The sequence below is a fragment of the Phyllostomus hastatus genome, unplaced genomic scaffold (assembly GCF_019186645.2).
Source record: "Phyllostomus hastatus isolate PE091 unplaced genomic scaffold, TTU_PhHast_1.1 phas_contig_244, whole genome shotgun sequence".
In the NCBI taxonomy this organism is placed as follows: domain Eukaryota; kingdom Metazoa; phylum Chordata; class Mammalia; order Chiroptera; family Phyllostomidae; genus Phyllostomus; species Phyllostomus hastatus.
Window position 1 is genome coordinate 2,920,551 of NW_025333796.1, and position 10,073 is coordinate 2,930,623.

The window sequence follows — 10,073 nt, forward strand, 5'->3', positions numbered from 1 at the left end:
AGTCCCAGCCACTGAGAAGGTGGGCCAGGTGACTGGCCATCCCGGCGGGTCAGGAACTGGGGCTCTCGTCGGGGGGTGGGGGGGCGCTTTCCTGCTCACACTGGGAAGGCCCCAGGGAACGGCGTGGTTGGGGCCCCCGGGGATGGTGCACAGCCTCCAACCCGTTGTCTGGTGAGACCCTCGGGCGCCTGTGCCAGGACGGTCCTGGAGCAACTCCGCTCCGTCCTTGTGCCCAGCGTCCCCATCCCCCCCCCCTCGCCCCCGCCTCCCGAGTTCTCGCCAGGAGCTCCGCCAAGGAGCCCGGAGGGCTGCTCATCCTGTCGAGGGTGACCCGATGTGGGCAGGAGGGGGCAAGGTCCCCCGTCCAGCGGCAGGAGAGCCCGGGTCCCACTCCCTGAGGTGCACGGTGGGTGGGTCTCTGCGCCCACCTCCTTGCACAGGCCCCAGTGGGTCGGGAGCCTCTTCCTGAGGGTCTGGGGGTGTCGGCTGCATGACAGTCGTTTTTTCTATCTCCAAGGAGGTTTCCCTTCCTGAAAGCAGAGGGAGGCCCCCCAGGCCCTTCTCATTCGAGTGCAGGGTGGTGGCGAGGGCGGGGGCCTTGGGGTGTCTCCTGTCGGTGTCGCTGCGCTGTGCCCAGCCCTTGCTGAGCCTCCGGCCCCCAGGGTAGACTCCCAGCAGGGTGCCCCCCCCCCCGGGGAGCGGGGGCGGGGGCAAAGTCTTCGGACGAGACGCAGAAATGGTGCGCAGCGACGCAGGTCTCCGAGGAAGCACTTCTCCAGGGCTCCCTGAGCACAGAGCTGCCAGTTCTCGTGCTCGGGGCAGGAAACACACTCGTTTCCCTCGTCAGAAATACGACGTGATTGTTTGAGATTTACTCGAGCCTTGCCCTCCGAGTTTTGGTTAGCGGGGAAGTGCACTCCCTCTCGGCCCCGGGCCGGCGGGGCCCACGCCGCGCCCATTAGCACCCTTGCACATCTGGCGCGGGCGGGCAGCCGGGTGTTGCGGCGGGGGCCGCGCCCAGGACGGGCTGGGGACCCTCCCGAGCCGCCGAGAGCTCTCCCAGACTGTGAGGCGGGGTGTCCCGCAGAACAGATGGGCTGGGAGCCGGGCTGGCGTGGGCCTGAGCCCCTGAGCCCCGTCCTGCTGACGCAGCTCTCCGAGGGCAGGGCCGTCCCTTCCCCGAAGTGTGGGGTCTGCCCGCCCAGCACACTCGGAGTCTGCACCATGCTCCCGGGGAGTGCGGCAGGGGGGGCCCTTCCCCGCCGTCCCCACTTCCTGGAACTGGCCTCGCCCCCCAGTAGGTTGGTTTACTGGGGGGGCCTGGAGGATCCCGCAGCTCCCTGCCCAGGCCTGGGGGCCGCACCTCCTGGGGGCCTTCCGTGGCCGGCTGCCTGGCTGAGCCCCTGAGAGACACGCAGAAGAGGAACAAGCCACCCGGGGAGGGGGGACTGTGACCGTGACCTCGGCAGATCTCGTGACGTGACGAGAGGCAGCAGAGAATGCCCCCTGCTGCTCCCTCACAGATGAGACCGGCCGGGCCCCAGGGGCAGAGGGTCCCTGTCACGCACAGTGCCTGCCTAGTCAAGACCCGGGGAAGCCAGCGTCCAGGGGACTTGCAGGGCCTCTGCTCCCTGCCCACCCTCCCCATCAGCCGGCTCTCAAGGCTTTCGGCACTCGGGGGACCCCATGGGGTCACGGGCAGGGAGCCCCGTGTTTTGCACCTGCCACCCGAGAGCTTGCCCTTGGCGGACGCCTCAGCGCGAAGGGCAGGCCATCCGGGGGCCCCCGACCTGCCTGGCGGAATAATAAAGCACTTTGTTACCTGCGAGCCAGGGGCCCGATAAAAGCGGAATATTATCACCGCCTCTGTGATTAGGAGGCAGCTGGGCCCTGGAGGCTGGGCAACATTTATGAGCAAACACAATTTATTTCTGTTCGCTGATTATGAAGGTCGCGGTGGTTTGACCCCACCGGGAAGGCCTCACACGCGTTATCTGGGCAAGTGGGGCTGGGAACGAAAACACCAGCGCTCATTAAAAGCGAATTACTTTGTTTTGTTGAGATAGGAGAGGGGAGGCCTGCCCAAGGGGGCCCGGGGCCCCAGGGCCGAGGGCAGGGCTGGGCAGGAAGGGACCCCGCCGCCCCCCTGCAGGCAGCGGCACTGAGGGCCGCCTCGGGGAGCTGGGCAACTTGGAGAACTCTCGGGGGGTTTAAGCAGTTCTGAAAGCCAGGAGCTCATGTGTGTGAGTTTCGGTGTCTTCCTCATGTGTGAAAACAAAGGGGACAGTTCAAGAGCCCGAAACTGGCCCGTATTTCTGGCTTTAAACTTAGCAGAGGCCCCAGCGCTTTAAATGCGCTTGTTCACCATTTGAAGGGGCCGTGGGGCCCAGGCTCTCTGCTCACTCCCGCCCCCCGGGCCCCTGGGCCTGTCCCACCGTGGCTCGCGTGTCAGAGCTGCATGAGAAACTTGAGTGCCTGGGACAGGGCCGACGAGGTAGGTCCTTCCGCCTGCTGGACTCCTGACCGTGACGCAGACCTGCAGGCAGGTGTTGGCAGGTCACCAGCTGCCGCAGGTGGACTGTCGGCCACAGACGGTGGGGGGGTGGGTGTCCAGGTAGGGGAGCGGTCAGGGGAGAGACAGGCGGGGGCCGGAGCCAGTGGACAAGCTGGGGTGAGGCTGCGGCAGAGCTGGCTGGCGGTGGGCCATGAAGACGGAGGACTGAGGCGGCTCTGGGTCACCCATCGGCTGAGACACCTGGGTGGATGGTGGCACTTTGGCTGAAGTGGGGAGGCTATCAATTTATCGGGCCCTTTTTCTGTGTTCACCTCTACACTGGACATGGGAAGTTTTTTTTTGTTTTTTTTTTTAAAGCCAAACACAGCTAGAACGGTAAATTCAGAGACATAGAGGACGTGTGAGGGGCCGGGGGAGAGGCGGGGACTGTCCCGTGGGGACAGAGCGAGCTGGAGGTGGCGTGTGACTGCGGTCACGCCGAGGAAGTGTGCGCTTACGAGAGGTCCCAGAGGTCGGTCGTATGTGTATCTCACCACCACGAACACAGCCCCGGCTGGTGAGGCTCAGTGGACTGAGTGCGCGCCTGCGAACCACAGGGTCGCTGGTTCGATTCCCAGTGAGGGCACAGGCCTGGGTTGTGGGCCAGGTCCCCAGTAGGGGGCTCACAGGAGGCAACCACACAGTGATATTTCTTTCCCTCTCTTTCTCCCTCCCTTCCCTTGCTCTAAAATAAAATATTAGTAAAAACGCAGCTTGTTTGTTGTTTCGCACCGTCCGTTTCCCCATCCTCCCCCGGAGCAGAGCCCCCTCCTGAGCGAGGCCGGTGGCGGAAGGCAATGCTCCCCTCTGCTCCCCGAGGGACCCTGTGCTGCTCGTAGCGGCCCTGCTAAGATTCTCTCTCTTCCCCTCTCTCTAAAAATGAATAAAAACTTTAAAAAAAGATTTGTAGCCAAATGGACGTGAAAATGCCACTTTCTGAACTGGGAAGGGAGCACACTTACCTTTCCTTTGTCTCTGCTGGTGGGACGGGCACCCCGGGCCGCTGTCCTGAGCCTCGGAGGGAAGGGCCTGGGTCCCCGGTGCCCGGGGTCGGAGAGGTGGAGGCGGGGGGGGGCGGCCGGAGCAGCCCCGGGCGGCCTGGGTTTACGGGAGAGAAATGAGCTGCTGCCCGAGAAAGCCGCCGTGGCTTTGTCCCCCGCCCCCCCCCCCCCCCCCCGAGCCCACCCTAACCCTGACCCTGACGGATGGAGCAGCTCCGTGTGCGTGTGTGGGGGGGGGGCGACACTGGACTGCAGTCTCTCGAAGAGGACGTCGTGACGTAGTGACGTAGTCACGCACTGGACGGCGGCTGCGCAGACTGCTCCGGAGCGCCGCCCGCCCCGCCCCCCTCCCGGGCCGTCAGCCTGCAGCCGGCCCCACGCGGGCCCGCAGCCCGGGGCAGGGCTCCGCACACAGGGCTCCTCGGTGAGGGTCCCCGAATCAGGGCGGCGGGGGTCCAGACAGCGCGGGGGGCCAGAGCCCACTAACGCTCTGGAGTGGGCAGCTCACGAAGGTGGGCCGTGCCCAGGGGCGCGCGCTCGTGGGGTGAGCGCTTTTCCTGGGCCTCCGGCCGCCCGGAGGTCAGCGACCTGAACAACAGTCGTGATGAGTCTCCAAGGCTCCGAGCAAGTCCCGTCTGTGAACGTCCCAGTGGTCCGACAGGAGACATGTCCCCGTGGGAGGCGAGGAGGGGGGGACAGCAGCAGGCACCAGAGCTGGGCCCTGGGGGCTGGGTCGCTGGCAGCCATTGGTGTGTGTCCTCTCTCCCCCACCCAACTTCTGCCGCCCCCGACCCCCGCTCTGGCCACAGGCGTCCCCTGGAGAAGCCGTCACAGCTGTGGGCGGTCACAGGAGCTGACCTGTCCCGGGAGGGCAGTGCGTGCGGAGAGGAGACGAGCAGGCCTCCCCCGGGGCCAGCAGGAGGGGCTGCTGCGCGGCTCTGCCCTGTCACCGTGTCTGTGCGTCTGCGCGGCCAGCCCACAGGACGGCGCTGCAGGCCCCCCGGCCGGATCCAGGGTTCCACTCGCACCGCTGCCTCCTGGCTCCTGTCCTGGGGCCCCTGTGAGTCCCAAGGCATCACCCCTACCCGCCCCCTCTCCTTCCCCGAGCAGCCGGAGCTCCGACTGCAGACACCCTCGCCCCAGCGGCAGGGGGCAGGGGCAGTGCTCCGTGCGGCACGCGGGTCTGGGGGCCACGGCCGGGCAGGCGTCTTCCCTCCGAGGGGCAGGGGTGTGTGTGTGTCTGTGGAATCATCCCAGGGGCCTGCATGTGGCACCCAGCATGTGACCGACCTCCTGTGTGGGAGCCGGGACCCGAGAGTCCCCATCCTGCAGTCGGGGGCGCCGGGCACAGGCGGCTCAAAGGGTCTGTCCCGGCCACACACTGGGTGCGGCCGGACACCGTCCCAGGGGGCCGGGCCCGGGGTCCCACCCTCCTCCCCAGCCCTCTGCTCTGGCCACAGGAAGGTCACCGGGAGGACAGGAGTGCACCCTGTCTGGAAGGGTGGCTGGGACCAGGGACGGCGAGGACAGCAAATGCGCAGATGTGGACACACTGCGTGCAGGGGCTGTGAAGGGCATCCGGTGTCACCGGGAGGTCAGAGAGTGAGCACAGTCCGTGTCCCATGCTCAGGGGGTGCCCAGCCCCTCCTTCCAGAGGTCTCCCCGAGTCTCTAAAGGGGAAGGGCGTCTTTTTAGGTGGAAATGTTGTTCTCCTCTTTTGTTTTCCAGAGTGGTCTAAGAATGTGCGTGGTAATTATTAAAAGTAAGAAACCATACACCTAAATACCAATCCAATGTTATATGTGAGTTATATCTGAATAAATCAGACACGTAATCTATTTCTGTCTCAAAACTCCCACTCCCACCCACCCCCAAACATGCCTGTCTCCTCCGTCTGCTGGAATAGTTATCCACCATAACAAACAGGAACATTAGCACATGTTCAATCATGGGCACTCAGGGTAAATATCCCCTACAGTTCTCTTTTTAAAGGTTTTATGTAGAGTTTTTTTGTTTTTTTGTTTTTGTTTTTGTTTTTAGAGACGGGGAAAGGAGAAACATCAGTGTTTAGTTGTCTCTCATGCGCCCCCTACTGGGGACCTGGCCTGCAACGCAGGCCTGTGCCCTGCCTGGGAATCGAACCGGCGACCTTTCCGCTAACCCACTGAGACACACCAGTCAGAGCTCCCAAGGTCCCCAGCCCCTCTCACCCAGCCCCTTAAAAGCAGGCAGCCTGCCCTACCACCCGATTCCTCACATGCCTGTCACTCCACACAGCGGCAGACCCCTGCCTGGTGGCGGACAGAGTGGCAGCTACACGGGTGACGGCGGTGCTCAGTGCCTCCGACTCCGTCCCCCCTTCACAACGACTTCACAACGACCCCAGTCCCGCACACGACCTTTGTGCTTGCGCCCCGGTTACACCCTGGGACTCAGGGGCCTCCTCCTGGTTCCTCACACCTTGTCTTCCCGCTGCAGCTCCCGGGGGGCGGGGAGGGTCTGTCTGTTTCCTTCCTGATGTGTCCCTGAGCTTACACGGTAGCAGCTGTTCTGAGTGGACTGGCGGAGTGAAGGAGTGCGTGGACCGACTTCCCAGTTCGCTGCCGCGGGCTGTTCTGAGGGTGAAGAGGCTGCAGGGCCACACGGGTCCCCAGTCCCGGGACGCGTGGGAACCTGGCGGCAGCCTGTGGAGGAAACTGTCACCCAGAGAAGTCCGCGGGGTGGTGAGAGGCAGGAAAGGAGTAGGCGCCCCAGACCCGGGCGGGAACACCGTTTGCGTGTCCTTCATAGATTTCTCTGTTTGCACGTCGCCTGCAGGATTCCTGTCACTGTGCTGGGCGCTCCGGCCCTGCCCGCGAGCGTCTGCTGGGGGCGGCCCCAGTGCGGTTTGTGGGGGCCGCACCTGCGCCCTCACCTGCTGGCCAGCCTGCGCGCCCAGCCCACCGCCTGCCCCAGCACCACCCCGACTCCCTCTGTCCTTCCTCCTCCTGCAGGGCAGCGCGGAGGACAGCGTCCTGTGCTCGGGAGAAAGGCTGTTATCCATCAGGCGCCCGCAGTATTGGAAAGGGGCAAACACGAAAACCAGAGGGTTAACAGTGACGGGGTCGCTCGGACCCCAGCCGGCAGGCCCCCACCCCAGCGCACGCGCCACACGCGCCCCAACTTCCCCGAGCGAGCGGCTCAGGCGCCCTCCCATCCAAGTGCTGGGCGGCGGGGCCGCACCTGGCCGGGTGGGGGCGCCCCTGGGCAGCAAGGCGCTGACAGAGCGCCGCATCCAGGGGACAGCGAGGGGCCCCGGCGCAGCGCCCCTGGCCTGACCCCACGCCCCGCCCGCCCCAGATAAGGCGGCCGCCTTTGTTCCTCCCCAGCTGGGTAAACCGCGCCCCCGGCCCCTCGCGGCGGCACCCTTTGTGCGGCCCCGCGCGGCGGACAATGGCCGGAGGAGCCTCACCGGGCCCGACACCTTGCTTGTGTACACTTGGGGGGCGGGGGCGGCCAGGTGCAGGGGCCTCGGAATGCAGGGTCGGCGCGGGGCCGGCGGGGGGGGGGGGTGCGGGGGTGGCAGGGGCGGGGGGGCTCCCGTCCTGGGAGGCGAAGACCCACCCTGGTCTGCCCGCGCCGGGACCCCAGCCCACGGACCCCGGCGGCCGGAAAGGGCTGGCGAGGGGTGGGGGCGGGGCAGGGCGGGGAGCGAGCCGGGGCTGTTTCTCGTTGGCGTCCCGTGTGGGACACACCTGGCGGGTCGTAAAGTGATTTACGAAGTGAAAGTGTTGAACGAGGCCACCAGCTGGAGGCCCGGCCCCGCGCTGTGGGTTTTATTAGGTGCCCTATTACGGAAAATAAACTGTAATCCGACCATAAAAACCAAATCTGAAAAACATACTTGCCCTTGTGGCCTGGACCGGGCCGCCCTTCCGCTGGAGGTCCCGCCTGGGGGGGGGGGTCAGCTTTATGGAGGGAGACGCCCAGCACTCGGGGCTTTGACATGGGGTGGGGGCACGTTGTGGGGGCCACCCCGAGGACACCGCCCCCCCAGGGGCCTGCTCCACTCCCAGGGCCCCTCCCAGAGGCACCCCTCCGCCAGCCCCACCGCCCTGCGCCTGGGGCCACTCTCAGCCCAGTGCAACTCCGAACTGCCCTCCACCCCAGGGGAGGGGTCACCAGGGAGGCCCCGGGTGGGGGATCAGTGAACCCGCAAACCTGGGAGGTGCTCCAGGGCCCTGGCCTGCATCTCAGGGGCTGGCACCCAGCCTCACGCTAATGCAGGGGCTCGGGCGGTGGGGCCTAGGGGCCAGGTCCTCCCTTCCGGGGGGCCTCCCCTGTGGTCAGGATTTTCCCCAGCAAGTCTGCCCTACCTTTAGCGGGGAGGGGGAGCGAGAGAGGGAGGGGGTGGAGCAAGGAAGGGAGTAGGAAGAGGAGGCGAGAGGGGGGAGAGGGCGGGAGAAAGGTCTGCCTTTGTTGTGACCACCTTAACCGTTTCCCACCGAGGAGGAGCGTCCGGCCCAGGCCTGTTACCTGGACGCATTTCGTTGGCGACAGGTCCCCGGAACTGGTTCCTCGTGCAAAACCCAAACTTCACCCCCGTTCAACAGCCCCCCCCACCCGTCCCCTCCTCCCTGCCCCCCGCAACCACCCTCCCGCCGTCCGTCCGTCTCTCGGAGTCCGACTGTTTCCGATTCCACGCGGAAGGGGAGCTGCTGGCTGCCTCGTTCTGCTCAGCACGGTGGTCTCCGGGCTCACGCGCCGTGTGGTGGCATTTAGAAGGGTTCCTTCCCGTGTCAGGCTGGGCAACATTCCACTTTACGTCCGAGATCCAAGTCCTCGGTCCGTCCGTCCATCCGTCCGTCCGTCCGTCCGTCCATCCATCCATTGGGGACCGACACCCGGGCTGCCCCCACCCCCTGGCCATCGAGTCTGGGAGCACGACGGGGAGCAAATGTCTCTCCCGGGCCCTGCCTTCAGTCCTTCCTGGGTGCACACCCACAAGCAGGCCTGCTGGCTCCTGAGGGACTTCTAGCGGGTGTCTGATTTATTTATTTTTTGTAGGGATGTCCGTGCTGTTTCCACGGTGGCCCTGTGCACCGTGCCCCCAGAGCCCCGACTGCCCCCGTCCTCGCTGACATTGCTTCCTGTCTCGTTGCGTTTCTGCGGCAGCCACCCTGGACGCCCGGCGGCGTGCACTTCCCCGACGACGCCGAGCAGGGGTGTTGGGCGCCTTCCTCGTGCTGCTGCGTGCGGGCCGCTTGCCGTGCCTCCCTCAGAGCAACGCCCCCTCGAGTCCTTCGTCTGGTTTTGACCTGGGAGTTCGCCGTGGTTGTCGCCTTGTGTGGGTTCTTTCTGCTAACCCTAGCCCTTGGCAGAGATGTGGTTGGCGAGCGTCGCGTGCTCTCGTTGCCACGGTGCCTCTTCACTCCGACGCGGGGCTCCCTTGCCGCACAGAAGTGCTGGTGGTGAAGTCCGTCCCTTCTTGTTTCTGTTGTCCATGCTTCTGGCATCGTGGGCAGCAGTCTCTCGAGCTGACCGTGCCCACTGACCTCCCTCCCGGGGCACGGTAGGGAAAGCCCAGTGTGGGGGGGGATACAGCCCGCTGGGGTTCGTTCTGGCCGCATATGCACTTCTCGGAGCCTGGGCACCTGCAGGACTGGACAGGACACCCGTGGGCTGTCGCCTGGGCAGGGGTGGGGTGTAGATTGGTTTCTCTGTAACAAACAGGATTTCTTCCCATTGTTTCAGTGCTGCTGGGCCCCCCCCCCCCCGCACAGGCCGAACACCCTGCTGGGGGAACCCCAGGGGCACCTCAGGGGGGCCCCCCTGCAGCGCCAGGGAGGGCTCCAGGCCCGAGGCCCACTGGCTCGCCGGAAAGCACAGGCTCGTCTGGAAGCAACGGCTGGTCTTCCTCGGGGCTCCGGCTGGGGTGACCTGGCGCGGGCGCGGGGGTCCTGGAGGAGCAGGGCTGAACCGGCTGGCCGTGCTCATTACGGGGAATGAATTGTTCTCGGTGCCCGGAGTGGGTGAGGACGAGCCAGTGATTATATTTAAATTTGCTATAATTGATTTGGGGAAGAGCTACTGTGACAAGAACGAATTGATCATTAAATTTATTAGCGAGATAAATTCCGCCGCGATTAAGAAGCTGGCTGGAGCGCCGGGGCCGAGGGCCGTGCTGCGCTGCCTTCCCAGCCGCCAAGTCCCCGCGCCAAGCGCGGGCCGGCTCGGCTGGGGGGCGGCGGGGCCACGATAAGGACGTCCCTCGGTGCCCCCGTCCCCTGGTGCAGACGGGGCGGGTCTGTCCCCTGGGCGGTGGGTCGGAACCGGGCTGAGGACTGGAGCCCGGCTCCAGGGCGGCTGCCCAGGCTTGCGGCGGGGGCTCCGAGGCTGGGCCGCCGAGCACGGGGGCGCGGGAATAAGCCCCAGATGTGGAACCAGCCCGGAAGGTGATCGCTGCCGGTGGAACTCGCCAATGTGTTCGAAATTAAAACGAGATACGCGCGGGTTGCTTTCAACCCACAGGCAGGTCT